Source organism: Equus asinus, chromosome 20 (assembly GCF_041296235.1).
Source record: "Equus asinus isolate D_3611 breed Donkey chromosome 20, EquAss-T2T_v2, whole genome shotgun sequence".
In the NCBI taxonomy this organism is placed as follows: domain Eukaryota; kingdom Metazoa; phylum Chordata; class Mammalia; order Perissodactyla; family Equidae; genus Equus; species Equus asinus.
The window spans coordinates 62,919,948-62,936,926 of NC_091809.1; the positions used below are offsets into that span (position 1 = coordinate 62,919,948).

Here is a 16,979-nt window from a genome sequence, read left to right on the forward strand (position 1 = left end):
CAAACTGATCCTAAATGGCACAATTTGATTGTTTAAATAGAATTAAAATTTCCAGAGAATTTTAATTTATTTTTAGGTTCCTCTGCTTTTGATGTGTGCTGTTCATGGGATGAAATAGCAGGAAGAGCAAGAATAGGAAAACAAGAGTAGCATGTACAGCTGCTTGACTCTTATTCCCTGATTCATCTGCTTTTCTTCATCCATGTGGTAGAGCTTTCTTTGAACTCAATGAGCGTTCTTCACAATGAAGTGATATAGGGGAGTACAGAAGTGATGAGAGTTCAGCACATCGAGTGAAGACTAGAAGTCTTTTGCCTTCAAAAGAAGTCAGCCTTCAAAGTAGTGTCTCCCTTCAATGCAGACTTAAGACCAAAGGGCAGAATATCCAAGAAAAGACCAAGGAAGTAATTGAGCAAATGAAATTCTCATATTAGAAATGGAGAAAAAAATGTTTTTACATTTAAGCAGAAGAAATCTCAGAATTTTCCAATATGTCGAGGCAATACAATTAGATTCGATCTCAGAACTCATGAAAATACATCTTTCAGATTGTCACTAGAGTTAACACACTCACACATTTTTGCCCTGAGATTCAAAACATCAAAAGGCATTATTCAAATGGGTCTGTAGGTAGTGAGGTTGAATTCCTCTGGGACCTCCTGAATATATAAAGAATGCCTTGTCTGACTAAATAATGAGAGTTGGAAATGTTTATTAATTACCTGTCATCTTCCACTGGAAGAATCTTGGCACTTGCGATGTTAATACCTCTGCAAGTTGTATGTGCAAGTTCTGCCATGATCTGTAGTGTCTGAAGAGCCTGAGAGCAGGAGGCAGAGAAGCAGTGCACACATCAGAGAGAAAATACTGTCAAGCCAAAGTGAGTTCAAGGCTCCAAGGGACCAGTGTATCCCAAAATGCCTGAAATCATAGGTGAGATGGAGAGGATGTAATTCAAAGTATCAAAGTTTCCTGTAGCAGTCCACCAGTCATACCAAGCTGATCTGCTCATGTTTGAAACATAAATATTCCTGTGCTAATGACTTTCAGGGAATGCAATCTCTACAAAAGACTTCATGCACAACAACTAGAGAGATATTCTGTAGATTCCACCCTGCAACTGTCCTTAATAGTCACCACTTTCTTCTCTACCGTCTCTTCTAGTTTTCCATCACACTCAACAAGGGATGTACCTAGAAAAATTTGTTTTCCTGGTTATGTGACATAAACTTTCATGCCTGTGTGATCTGCATCTTTGATGGTCTTGCCCTTATTACTCCATGTTTCCTGCAATTGCCCATTCACCATTTGCACTAGGCGTGGAAGCAAGAAGAAATGCCATATTGAATACCTCAAATTCACATATGCATCCATTTTGTACAAGCAGTCCCACCTCCCCATGATAATCACTGTGTATTTCCTCTGCCAATAGAATAACTTCTTTTTTTTGTCTTCCGGTCCACTGGCCTGAGAAACACAAAGTAACTAGGTGGTAGTTTAAGCTTCAGATTTAGGTATCTATCTGCTTTACCACCCGGATCCCCCTTCAAGACTGAAAGATTTATTCTTTTAGCTGTAGAAACTTTATGGGCTCACAGCCAGTCCTCTTGGGGACTTGCCCTTGGCTGCAAAGACAGCCATTTTTGGAAAGATCGGGCTTCCTTTCCTGAAAACCTATATTAAAGACTGATCGGTGCAGGGGTATAAAGGTCCAGCCTCCTCACTCCAAATTGTGACAACTCTGAAGGCTTTCCCAGTTTTATAGCACTTCATGGAGTGTGCTAAGACACTGTATGACTGCACTGCAGCCCAGCTCCTCTCTTTGCCCAATCTTGATTCTTTCCTGTCCCCCAGACTTATTGATTGTAAGAGCTGTACCAGGTGTATCCAGAGAAAGATAACATATATACTGATATATATATATATATGTGTATATATATATATACATATACACACACACAAGACAATATAAACAAGATTTATTATAAGATATTGGCTCATGTGATCATTGAGACTAGGAAATCCAATGATATGCAGTGTGCAAGCTGGAGACCCAGGAAAGCCAATAGAGTAGTTCAAATGCCTGAGAACTAGAGAGCTGATGGTATAGATTCCAGTTTGAGTCTGAAGGCTTGAGAGCCACAAGTGACGAAGGGAGGAGAATATAAACATCCTAGTTTAACAATCTGGCAGTGAATTTGACTTTCCTCTGCCTTTTTGTTCTATTAGGCCCTCAATGGATTGGATGATGCTCACCCACTTTGGGGAGGGCCATCAGCTTTATTCAGTCCACCAATTCAAATGCTAATCTCCTATGGAAACATCCTCACAGGCACACCCAGAGTTAATGTTTAAGCAGAAAGCAGGGTACTCCATGGCCTAGTCAAATTGGCCCATAAATTAACCATCACAAATCCACCCCTTGTCAACTTGACTCCCATATGCATCTCCTTAAACCATACTTAATATCCAAATAAAGACAATAACAAGATCATAATTCCACCCAACATGATACAACTATCCTGTGTACAACTGAAAATGTACTAACCCTTCCTCAGAATAGGAAGTAGAGTCCTGAGTGATGTTCACTCTTCTCTTTGATATCATATAACTTCAACACTATGGTACAAAATTAATAATACTTAAAGGCCGTGATATAAAGTCAATATGTTACATGATAAGGTAATAAGAGAAGAAAGAAAACAAAGATGTGCTTATATATATATCTACTTCTATATATGTGTATATATATATATGTATATGCTTGCACACACACACACAAATGCATTCATAACAAACTAAGAGGATATATACTCATGACAATTATGGTCTTTGTTTCTGTAACTGGTGACAAGAGATTTTCCCGTATTGAGGTATATGGGGTAACTATTTGGGTCCAAAACTGATTTGCCTTGAACAAAAAAAGCCTGACTTATGGTCTATCAAACATACATTGGACATCTGCTTGAATCTTTCAAGTAAAGAATGCACTCTCTTAAGATACGAATGTAAACTTCCCCTCCCCTCCTACACCCCATTGTTAATGCTCTGTTGCTAACACCCATATTAATCGCTTTCCCAACGTCAGGGTCTTGTTGACCTGGTGATTTGTAACTGAATATCTTTTTGAAACTTTGATAGATGTGTATCCTGCGCTTGTTTAATATATGTTCTTTGTTCCAAAAACATATAAGACTGTACTGAAAACCATGTTTCTCTGGAATGCTTTCTTCTTTTCTGGAAAAGGCCGTCCCAGGTTGTAATCCTCACTCTGGCTCAAGTAAAACTCACCCTATTTCTCTTATCTATGGAATGGTTATTGGTTATTTTGTGTCAACACTGGTCAGTGGTTATAGCTGTTATTTATAATTGTTTTCTTCCATTATCCATTCCATATTCCCTGTGCCTTCGGGAAGCACCTCAGTATTCTCAGGTTTTTAACTGATGGGGTGAACCAAACCTTCATTCGTGAAGCGTATGGGCCATTAGTAGTTCTGCCTGGAGGGGCTGTTTTAATTTTCCATTGACCTTAATTACAGGGCATGGTAATACTAGGGATCTCCTGTATTCCAGACATGTTCTTTCTTCGCTCGACTGTGGAGTAGTAGTACAGTTTCCCACTTGGTAGTCAGGATCAATCACTACAGCCAGCACAGTAACTCCTTTCTTTGCCTGTTGATTTAGAGGCATGAGGAGACCACAGAGGCTGGGCAGCAGTCTTAACTTCCAATGCAATGAAATCATTTTTTTTTCCTGATGGAAGCCTTCTTCCCTCTAGACCTTAGATCTCTAGGCCAGCAGAGCACAAAGTTAAGGGAATAGGTAGCAAAAATTTTGCTAATGGATTACAAGGGGTAATTATGGATGGTGCCACTCCCATTTCTACGCCTTGATTCCTGGACCAATGAATCCTGGTTATGGGAGAAACAGCACCATATATTAAATGCTGAACCTATACAAGCTTCTCAAGAACCTTGTCTCAGCCCTGCCACATATTGTCACATAATTGGCACTGTAACTGAAACTTTAAAAGGCCATTCCATCATTCTATCAAGTTAGCTGCATCAGGGTGGTGGAGAACATGGTAGGACCAATGAATTCCATAAGCATAGGTCCATTCCTGTACTTCCTTTGCTGTGAAGTGAGTTCTTTGATCTGCAACAATGCTGTGTACCACACCATGACAGTGGAGAAACCATCCTGTAAGTCAATAAATGGTAGTTTTGAAAGAAGCATTGCATGCAGACAAGCCAATTTCATTTCCAGAGTAAATGCCTATTCCAGTAGGGACAAAATGTTGCTCTTCCATGATGGAAAAGGTCCAATATAATCAACTCATTATCAGGTAACTTTCTAATCACCCTGTGGAAGAGTGCCAAATCTGGGTCTCAGTGTTCATTTCTGCTGCTGGGAGATTGGGCACTCAGCAGTGGTGATAGCCAGGTCAACCTTGGGGAGTGGAAGGTCATGTTGCTGAAGCCACACATAACCTCCATCCCTAACACCTTGGCACTTTATTCACATCCCTTTGGTCAATGACAAGGGTGGCTGGAGAAAGAGGTTGACTGGTATCCACAGACTATTCTCTTGATTATTAAAATTCTCCTCTGCTGAGGTCACCCTTTAGAGAGTATTCACATGGGACATAAATACATTTACATTTTTGCCTATTCAAAGAAGTCTATCTATATACCTCTTCCCCAAATTTCCTTGTCACTAATTTTTCAATAATGTGCCTTCCAAGTCTGCCTATCCAGCTAAACTATTTGCCCCAGCCCATGAATCTTTTCAGATGTGTATATAATTTCTGGCCATTTCTCCTTCCAAACAAAGTGAACAGCCAGGTGCACTGCTCAAAGTTCTGCCCACTGGGAAGATTTTCTTTCACCACTGTTCTTCAGCAATATCCCAGAAAGGGTGGATGGTGATGCAGCTGTCCACTTTCATGTGGTGCCTGCACCAACTGTGAACCAGGCCCAGGTTTTCTCTTCCTTTGTCAACTGATTGTAGAGAATTCCTCATGAGACCATAGGTGTAGGCTAGCAGAGAGAAGGCAGCATAGTGTGAATGGGGACCATGGGCTGCTTCTTTATGTAACTCACTTGTGCCTTCAGGACCTGCTTGGGCCCGATCATGTATATACCAGTTCCTTTTGATGATGGAGTGCTGTTGTGCATGCCCAACTTTATGAATTGGTAGGTCAGATAAAACCCAGTTCATGATGGACAGTTCAGGTTGCATGGTATCTTGGAGGTCCATAGTTAAGCATTCAGTTTCTACTAAGGCCCAGTAGCAGGCCAAAAGTTGTTTCTCAAAAGAAGAGTAGTTATCTGCAGTGAATGTTAGGACTTGGCTCCAAAATTCTGCTTATACTGCGATTCACCTATAGGGGCCTGACAGAGGATCTAAACATAATCCCTTCAATAGAAAAAAGTACATACTTATAGGTCCTAAATTAGTAGCACTATTTAAGAGTTTAAGATTATTTGATCCACTGGCATGGAATTTGACTTAGTATACATGCTACATACATGCTGTAACAAGTAGCATGTCCTGTATACATTCAGGACATAGCATACATGCTAAATCACTAAATATTGTATAGCCCTATTCCAAAATAGGTAAAATATTTGACTTCAGAAACAAATAGGTGGAAGTAAATCCCTGTGCCAATACTATTAGTCACAGCGACGTATCCGGGGAATTTGTGCTTTCTGTCTACACAATGGGTTCTGTATGTATGTTTAGAGGTCCTGGTTCCAAGAAAAGGAATCCATTATTGAAATTTATTTGCCTTAAAATCAGTTCATTGGTCTTATACTGTATCCTCTGCCAAGAAATTAGTTAATCTAGGAAATTAGATAATCTACAGCCTCTTTCATGGAAGCACTGGCAGAAATGCTGAGGTTCTTAAAAGGCAAATTGGTGTCTGGAGTAGCTGTCAATTCTGATAAAGACAAATTGCCCACTCCAGTTCAGAGAAAAAGTGTGATGTAATCATTTTGCTATCAAATAGCTAGCTAGTCTCTTTGAGGGATGATACCATACAAAGTGATTGGCTGCCGACAGGATGAGCATTGAGCAACGTGAGTAACTAGAATAGTCTTGGGAAAGAGAAGCCTGTGCTTTTGTGCCTACAAATAGCCACCATGGTCACACCATTTTGGGATCAGTGGGCCAACACTGGAGTGACTGAGAAGAGAGGATGTTTCATATCCACATGATGAGTCATCCTGTCTCCCTGATTGTTGAGTGTCTCCTTTGTGGAGGATGCTTTCTGATGTTAAATAATAAGAGGTATAACTGTGTCCCCATTTCACATATATAAGTCTACTCACTTGTTTCTTTCCCATACTTCTTTGTCTCTGATTGTCCAATCTTTCTCCCTCCAGACTAATGACCGGCCAGCCAAGCCATTTTCCCTGGTCAGGATTCTGTGTACACGTATACCTCAAACTATTCTCTTTCCACATACAACAAATGACTAAATAAAATACTCAAAGCTCTTCTTTCATAGAGGATTTTCCCTCAACTCTTTCCTTTAGGGCTATCCCTGAGTGGTAGAGCCATCCCCTGAGTGGGGAAGTAGTTAAGTCACACCAATGTTTTAAGACAGATTTAAGTTTGTCTTATCCTCCAGAACAGGACCATAGACAACCTCCTGTAAGTCAACAGATGTGCGCTGAAGAAGAGATGTTGCTATGACAGAGATAGGTGACATGAGAAGCTTGGCCACTGGTTCCTGAAAATTATTTGTGTCTTCTGAAATATCTGAGGAATGATTTCAAAGCCACTTTTTCCATCATGCAATGGATTGCTGCTGCACCTATTCAATGTTATGGCTCAAAGAAATGACAATACTAAGTTCATGATAGGCAGTCCTGGGCATATTTTCATTTGATCATGAATGGTCAGATGCTCAGTCTTTACAAAGGCCTAAGACTATGGCAAGAGCTTCTATTTTTTTCTTTCAAAAGGCAGTTATTTCGGGAATGATCAAAGCATGGCTTTCTCCAGAATCTTAGGGCATCTTTGTTGTAAATTTTCTATATATTTCACTCTCTAGCACACGTGTATTAAAAGGGTACCCAGAGTACTTACACATTCATATTTACTATGTTTGCTTTTCATTTCATCATCACGGTGGATCAGTGTACTGCACAAAATTTAAAAATGATTAAGATCTCCCTGTGTTTTCTGAGGCAAGAGAATGTTTGACACTGTTCTTCCTATGTAACGGAGAACTGCTTTGATCTTTTCTATTGAGGGAAATTGAAAAGAAGGTATTTCCAGGTCAGCAGGCACATATTAAGGACCAGAAGCTACGTTGATCTGTTTCTACAAAAATACCACATTAAGCATAGTGTCCGAACTCCTTGATTGGTTTGGAATTTAAAGGGACTAAATAGTGAATTGGATGAAGACATTATGGGACCACCCATTTTCCCTCCTCTGGTTTTGGAGAATTGTGTTAACCTCTGAAATTCCCCCTGGAAACCGTATTGCTTCTGATGTATGATCTTGGGTGGACTTTGAAGAGAGATATCCCAGGGTCTTCTTTCAACAATGTCTTCACAGATCAGGAAACAAATACCAGATTTCTGTAAGTTCCTAAGTATTTACCAACTAATTATTCACACGGTGACTGAGGAAATACCCAGGAAAATGGCATCACTTTATAGTCGCTAGGATTCCAATTATCACCTGGCTTTCACAATTTCCCACTCTAAATGGGAGGAAGTAGCATTTTAGATTACTCACCTGACACCAGTTTCTCTCAGATCCTTTTCTAACAAAGAGCCTTTGAATAATTTGGGTATTCTCCTATAGCTGATAAAAGTTATCTGTATATTATTGTGATATTATAAGTGGTATTTATTTATATATTTATATATTTATATAAAATATATTTATATATTTCCTTCTTAAAAATATATAAATATATTCCACATCCCATATAATCAATGGGCTCTCAGCTTTATTACCAAATTGTTCATTTTGTCTTTTGACATCAACCTACCATCTATACAACAATCAATGAGCATATTTTACTTTCCTCTTTCCAGCTCCCTTTATCTCTCTCTCATTTTTTTACATGTTCATTATCTGTACTTTGTCAGAATACGTAACTTTTAATTAAATATTTTCTTTTGTCTTTGTCTCTACCCTTGCTTTGATGTTAGAATTACAATTAGTTATACTAAATGCTCACCATCAGTACTTTTGCTGAGGTTTACCCACACCTCTTTTGATTGAGGGGAGCACGTTCTCTAGTATATTCCCCAAGAAAATTCATGAGTATAGTGTTATTTGAATCCTTGATGTTTACAGCTTATTTTTAGTAATAGCTTTAATACTAGGAGGAGAGCTTTGCCAGATATTCTATTCTTGATTCACACCTTTTTCCTTAAATTACTGCTGTATTGTCATGATTGCGTTGCCTTTGAATTTGGCACCAGTCTGACACCAGTATAATTCTCTTGTTTGTGTTTGTGTATACATATACACAAATAGCAGAATAAATAATATGAGAATTTCATATGACCTTGTTAATACTGGTTACTAGTCTTACACCAATTGTTATTTGTACTTCTTCTTAGGCAATTCCTTATATTTTATCAGATCTATTAGTATATTGAACTGTCTTTTACATTACACAAAAGATTTATGATAATCTGATAACCACAAATTCATATTTAAGCTAATTAAATTAACTGCAGTATAACATAAATGAATTTCTCTAAGTCACTAAGTTTTATGGTGGTTTGTTGGACAGTAAGATCTATCTAATACAGAATTGGGACCTAGAAGAGAGTTATTGCCATAACAAAAGCTTAAATTATGTGACATTGGCATTGAGCTATAGATAGGGGCTAGAGAAGATTACTAGAAAAATGACAACCCACATTGGATAGTCTTGAAACAATTGGTAAAACAGTCACCTGCTGTAAATTAAAATATAGGAAATATATCCAGTGAACTTTTGGAACTGAGTAATGAAGTTTTTTGAAGTAGAATGTTGAAAGTGTGAGCTAGTTGTATTTTATTTCCATATGGCAATATCCCAAAAGAAATAGAAGAACTAAAGAAAAACTATCTAATTTATAAGCAGAATTTATAGAAGAAATATAGAGGGTCATAACTACTAAGTTGGGAAATAAAACCGTTTCTCATATCCGACTTTTCAAATCAAGGTTGCTGTTGGGAAGATATAGACTCAGCCTAAAATTCAAATCAAAGATGTGGGTGTAGGACCTCTTTTACAAGACTTTTGAAATAATTAAAGTGGTGCCCAGTAGAGACTCTTCTAAAGGAAATTCTGTTAGGAATCATAAGGCCATTGGCCCACAATATAAGGTCACTGGCTTACACTCAAAGTAGCTCAATTAAGTCTGAAAGAGAGGGTGGTCTAAAGTGAATTGTGGACTTGAATCAGACTCATGAGCAGATCACAAAATTTTTCAGTTATCAAAAGTTCTATAAGCCTGTACTAAAAGACATTGGAATTGTTGAAAGTTCAAAAAAATTAAAAAAAAAAAACCAAGGCTCACATTGGCCTCCAATTTTCTATAGACTAGAACAACTTTCCGAAAATTGGTCAAAAGCATATTTCCAAATTCTATTTTAAAATTGGTCAAGGTAGAGAAAGAAAGACATCCCAGATGGATGAGAGCATAACCGAAAAAAGCTCTAAGGGAATAGGGTCCTAAATAAGGACTATTTTCTTCCTGTGAAGTAAGGAGACCAGGTAAAGTGGACTGGTGAAATTTCAAAAGTGCTCTGGTTCAGTGACATGCATGAGCTTCATTTTGAGTTTTTTTGTGGGGGGGGGGAAGATTGGCCCTACTAACATCCGTGCCCATCTTCCCCTACTTTATATGTGGGATGCCTGCCACAGCATGGCTTGATAAGCTATGCGTGGGTCCATGTCTGGGATCTGAACCAGTGAACCCCAGGCTGCCAAAGTGGAGCACATGAACTTAACCACTACGCCACTGGGCCAGCCCTTCCTTTAATTTTTTAATGGAAGTGTTTACTACTGTTACCCTGTCCATGTTTCACCATTGTATATACAGTACTAGAATTCGGGGGAAACTTTGTTTTTTCAGTTTATGTTTGTCAGAATCAAAGTGCCATATCTCAAGAACTACATCCAAATCTGATGCAGAAAATGATATACTTGTTCACTGAGACTACTGTCATGATTGGAAGTAACTTTTGGGAATTCTGAGATGGAGCTGAACATGTTTAGCTGTGAGATATTCATGAATAAATGCAGCCAGAGATTGGCCATAAAAATGGTCCCAGTTCCACCCCCTTCTGAGTCTACACCTATTACAATATGCCTTTGCAGCTTTTCCCATCAAAAAGGGTAGTCTTGGGGCCAGCCTGGTGGTGTAATGGTTAACTTCACATGCTTGTCTTCAGTAGCCCAGGGTTTGCAAGTTCAGGTCCCAGATGCAGACCTACACACCCCTAATCCAGCCACGCTGTGGAGGTTTCCCACATATACAGATGTTAGCTCCAGCGACAATCTTCCTCAAGCTAAAAGAAGAAGCCTGGCAAAAGATGTTAGCTCAGGGTCAATCTTCCTCACCAAAAAACAAAAACAAAAACAACTTTCCTAAGACTTAAGTCTAGGAGTGCCGTCTGACTTATTTTCGTCACAATGCAGCAGAAATGAAGGGCTCACACAAGATTATAAGACTAGAGAAAACCCTCAGAGTCACAGCTGCTTTTCAAAGGAAATCATGAGCACATACTAAAAAAGCTCGTGCCTGGGGATATGTGCAGGGCACTGAAAGTGTCTGCAATATTTTCATGTATAATATTTTGTGCTTTGTTGATCTGTTTCTTTCTAAAGTTGTAACATCCGATATCAGTTTCCAGACTGATTTTCTCATTTCATAAAATATAGTCAAGCTTTAAATTCAAATCTGAGAAATTATCTTCTTTACTATGATTCTGTTGACATTTTGATTGCTGTAGGTTGTGGCTTATAGTATTCAAAAGTCTGTATATTTGTCTCTCTCTTTATTTGGCTTTTCAACATTATGACACCCCATGTCTGCTTCTATATTCAATAAGGCTGTAGCACACTGCTGAGATATTCCTTGTGATTAGTAATAAGAAAATAAATATGGATACCTTAAAAATCTTAATGATATTCCCAGATATTTTTAACATATGCAATATTAGAAAAATATGCTAGCAACAAACAGATATACATTAAATTGTTTTTCTAACATCGTATAACGAAACTCTTTTCTAAGAACTGATTGTAATTTAGGAAACTCACTTCTTGTACCATCTCTGAAGTTAGACCCCAGAGCAAAGACATTTAGAGAAATATGCAGACAATATACTCTTTCTAGAAATTTGTTCTCCTAAAGTCATTGACTTGAAGAGACTAACCAGGATGATTTTTCCTTATAAGAACTAATTTTCCTTGTGTATATTTGTTTAAATAAAACCAATAAAATTTTGACATGTGCAGGATTTTTCTTTTTTTCTTTGCCACAAGCAAGAACATTGACTTTCATGACGTTTTCTCCCACAGAGGACTGATGAAGAACTCTTTACATTTTACACACTAATTGAAAGTAGAAAATATTTCTTAATATTGGGTCAATGCAATATTACTTGAAATTTAGAGCCTTACTTTTATTAAATTGAACCACATTTACTTTATTACTTTCCATGAGGAGAGAATGGCATATTTAAAGACTAGAAGGTGTAATTGTTTTTCTTAGTTTATCAAAGGGGTTATGTTAGTGTTTTGTGAAAATATATGACAAAAGGATGTACAAATTTTTCTTTTAAAGATTGGCATCTGAGCTAACATCTGTTACCAATCTTCTTTTTTTTTTTTTACCTTCTTCTCCCCAAAGCCCCCTCAGTACATAATTGTATATTCTAGTTGTGAGTGCCTCTCATTGTGCTATGTGGGATGCCACCTCAGCATGGCTTGATGAGCAGTGCCATGTCAGCACCCAGGATCCAAACTGGTGAACCCTGGACTGCTGAAGCGGAGAGCATGAACTTAGCCACTTGGCCATGGGGCCGGCCCCAGAGTGTAAAAATTTTAAAATAATTCCATATGTTTCTTAAGTCTCAACAAATATACAATTAATAAAATACTACTTAAAATCTCTCTCTATATATATCTATATATATTCCTACTAAGGGCGACTACATACAGAAATTAGAAAAGGCCACATAATAAAACATGTCAGTTGAGGGATTACTTTTTGAAGAAAAATGTAAAATAATCATAAAATGTCTTGCAGGAGTTTCTTAAAGAACTTGTATTATTTTGCTAGACTCAATCAGTATGCTATGAAATAATCCAAATAATACAATATTCTATCATCGGATATTAAGATTGACGAATGGGGAAACAGGAGTGAAAAAAGAGAAAGAAAATGAAGAATGTATTTGGAGAGAATACAAGAAATAAAATAGAGCAACATAGGGGAAAATAAGAGAGACACACATAAAGAATGATATCTCAAAAGTACAAATAATATCAAATACACTATTTACACATACAAATACTTTTTTTACAGTGATGTGAAAAAATAAACAGAATTTCAAAGATGTTGCATGCTTTTACTTTATGCTTCAGAGGCTGTCATTAGTTCTTTTCTTTTTTTTTTTTTTTGGTGAGGAAAATTGGCCCTGAGTTAATACATGTGCTAATTCTCCTCTATTTTTTTGTATGTGGGACACTGCCACAGCACGGCTTGATGAGCAGCGTGTAGGTCTGTGCCCAGGATCCGAACCCATGAAGCCTGAGCCGCCAAAGCCTGTGTGTGAACTTAACCACTATGCCACTGGGCCAACCCCCTGTCATCAGTTGTTGATGTTCAAATAATGAATGGACAGTTTGAGCTTATAATGAGTAATCAAATATTTTTTCTTAAACTTTATTGAATCAATAAAACTCACAGTTTAAGATAACAGGTCAATGCATATTGACAAATAATACACCCACATAATCATCACCTCAATAAAGTTAAACAATATTTTTATCTCCACAAAATGTTTCACTGTATTTCTGTTTAATCGATTTCATACACCCACTCCAACTACCTACCACCTCAGGCAACCATTGATCTTGATTTGCTTTCTATTACTTTGCTTGTTTGAGAATTTCGTGTAAATGAAATCATACAGTATACATTATTTTTCTGGTATCTTTGAGCAAAGTGTCTTAGGGACTCATCAGTGTTGTGTGACTCAGAAGTTCATTACTTTTGATTACTCAGTAGTATTTTACTGTATGAGTGTACGATAATTTTTTAATTCACCCCCCTATTGATGAAAAAAGCTCTTTCTAGTTTTTGGCTATAAAAATTCCATAATCAGAATTGTATGAACATATATATATATATATATGTTCATTTAATATATATATATGTATTTTACAAATATGTATATATATGTAATGATTTATACACACATATATATGGTAAATTTTAAGTAGTGGAATTGGTGGGTAATATAGTGAGTATATGATTATCATTGTTAGGAAACTGTGGAAATCTTTTCCAATGTGGGTATACTATTTTATATTCCCTACTAGCGAATTATGACAGTTCAAGTTGCTCCACTACCTCCCTAACACATAGTATTATCACATTTTTTATTTTAGCTGTTCTGGTGGGTTTGACTTGGTATTAATTTGGATGTTTGGAGACAAATTATGTTGATCATCTTTTCATACATATTTGAGAATCTTATATCTCATTTTGAAAAATGTATCTCCTATTATTTGGCCCCCTTTTTATAGGTTGTTTGTCTATTATGGACTTCTAAGTGTTCTCTACATATTCTGGAAACGAGTACTTTATATGTGTGTGTTGAGTATTTTCTCCCAGTTGTGATTTGCCTTTTAATTTCCTTAATGATGTCTTTTGAAGAATGGAATTATTGAATTTTTATTAAGTTCCTTTTATCAATATTTCATTTTTGCTGAGTTTTGTTTGTTGTCATTCTAAGAAAGCTTTATCTACTCCAGAGTTACAAAAAAGATTCTACTATGTTATTTCCAGAAGATTTATTATTTTAGCTTTTATATTTATGTCTATTATTCACCTCAAATTCAATATTGTTTATGGATTTAGAAAATGTTTGAGATTCTTTTTTTTTCTATAGAGATATTCAGTTGTTACAGCACCAAATGCTGAAAAGATTATCTTTTCCCACATTGTTTTACCTGGGTGCCTTTTCCAAAAATCATCTAAATATATATGCATATACTTCAATATTTGGAATTTATATTATGTTGCATTTATCCATTTGTCTGTGTGTATACAAATGCCATGTTCTCTTCATTTTTGTAGCTTTACAGTATGTCTTTAAATAAAGTGTTGTGAGTCCTCCAAATGAGTTTTTTTTCCTATCAAAATTGTTTTGACTGTTCTAGGATGTTTTGTTTGCAACACAAGTTTCGGAGTCAGTTTGTCAGATACAAAAATGTTGAGTTTTAGTATTAAATTTGCAGATCAATTTGTGGGAATTAACATCTTGACTATGTTGAGTCTTCCAAAGAATGAACAATATCTGTTTTTCTGTTTATTTAAATCATATTTAAATTTTCTTTCTACTTTTTGTAGTTTTTTAATAAAGGTCTTGCACAATCTTTTTTAAGTTTATCCTAAATATTTTACATATAGTGATGCTATTTTAAATGATACCTTAAATTTTCATTTTCCAATTTTATGCTGGTAGAGAGAAATCTACTGTTTTTTGTATCCATATCTCATACTCTATGAAATTGCTTATTTTGGTAGGTTTTTAGAGTTATTGTTTTTCCATTCCAATCTGTATACCATTCTTTCCTTTCATTGCCTCAATAAAATTGCCTCAGAAAATATTGTACTGGCTGGGACTTTCAGTCCAGTAGCATGAAAAAACTAGGAAAAAAAAGGAGGAGACGAGATATCCTTTTCTTGTTCCAGAATTCAGTAGGAAAACACTGATTCTTTCACTTCCAAGTATAATATTAGCTGCAAGTTTTATTTAGATGCCCTTAATCATATTACACTTCTTTCTATACCCAGTTCATAAAGAATTTTCATGATGAATGTGTGTGGAATATTGTCAAATATGTTCCCCACATTTCTTGAGATGGTGTTTTTCTTCTGCTGCTTCTTTCTATGAATGTGGTGTACTGAATTAACATTCCTGGCTTACACCCTACTTCTTCGTTATGTATTATCCTTCTTATATATTAATGCATTGAATTTGTCATTCTTTTCTTAAGTTGTTATTGTTGTTTTAAGATTTGGCTCTCAGGAAATACTGACTTCACAGAATGAGGTGGAAACTGTTCCCTCTTCCTCTCTTTAAGGAAAGAGGGTTTGTAAATTTGGTATTTATTTTTAAAAGTTTGATAGAATTCACTAGTGTACCTATCTAGACCTGAAGTTGTCTTTAGTGGAAGGTTCTAATTACATATTCAATTCATTTATTATATATAATGCTATTTAGTTAGTATCTTCTTGTGTCAGTTTTATTAACTTGTTTTTTCAAAAAATTGGATAATTCCATATAAATTGTGTAATTTATTAGCATAAAACTGTTCATCAAATTATCTCAATATCATTTTCATATATGTAATAATATCTCTAGTGATATTTCTTCTTTGTTTTCTGATACTTATAACGGGGTTTCCCAAATTTTTCTGTTGTTGTTAAATCAATCCAGCTAGAGGTTTATCAATTGTATTGATTTTCTTTTTCAAATAATTGGCTTTTGCTATTTTTGAAATAATTTTTCTTTGTTTTCTATTGTATTTATTTCCATTCTTATTTTTATTTTTGACTTATATCTTGCATTGAGTTTAATTTACCCTTCCTTTTCTGGCTTCTTAAGGCAGAAATTTAGATAATTAACTTAAATTTTATTCTTTTCTAATATAAATGTGAAAACCTATTCATTACCCTTAAAGCACTACTCTAGATGTATACTAAAATTTTGATATGTTGTGTTTTAATGATCACTTAGTTTATAGTATTTTCAAATTCCTCGTGATTTTTAAACTGATTTCTAACTTAAATTTGTTTTGGTGAAAGAACATTCTGCATATGATTTCAAACCTTTAAAATTTATTGATACTTGTTTTATGGCCTAGTATATTATGTACATCAGCCAATGTTCAATGTACATTCTAAAAGAATGTGTACTTTGTCATCGCTTATGTCATGTTCTATAAGGGTCAGTTAGGCCAATTTGGTTGGCAGTGTTTTCCCAGTTTATCCTTACTGACATTCTCTCCACTGTTATCAATTGCTAAGAGAGAAGTGTTGAAATCTCCAGCTATATTTGTGAATTTGCTAAGGTGCAGGCACATTTAAAACTGTTTTCTCTTCTTCATGAAATGATACTTTTATTATTATAAAACATTTTTGTTTATCTTTGGTAAATTATTTGTTCTAAATTCTAATTTGTCGAATTAAATATAGCCTTCGTATAATTAGTGTTTACATGTAATATCTTTTTCCATATTTACAAGTTTTACCTATCTGTACCTTTGTAATTTAATGACCTTCTTGTGGAAAGCTTGTGGTTGCATCTTATGTTTGTATACTGCCTGATGATATTTGCCTTTTTGTTGAATTGTTGAAATTAGTCCTATCATTATATTTATGTTTATATTGGAGTTAATACTACCATTTGCTATTTATTTTCTTTATGTCTCAATTTTTTCTTATTCCATTCTCCCTATCTGCATTGCCTACTTTTGGATTGAAAACTGTTTCATATCAAATTTTTAATCCTTTATTGGATTATCAGCTAGACCTCTTTGCTTTATTCTTTTAGTTGTTTCTGTAAGGTTTACAGTATACACTGTTAAATTATTATGGTATACCTTCAAATATTATTATATTTATTATTAATATATCATATATCACTTCATTTATACTGTAAGAACCTTTGAACAATGTACTTTCATTTCCCCAATCCATCTT

The 16,979-nt window shown here is 35.6% G+C and overlaps 1 pseudogene; it reads right to left on the reverse strand.

Moving 5' to 3' along the window:
• Positions 1–3,350: 3,350 nt before the first annotated feature.
• The window catches only part of LOC139041237 (uncharacterized), a 70,661-nt pseudogene continuing 57,032 nt past the window's right edge, over positions 3,351–16,979 (reverse strand).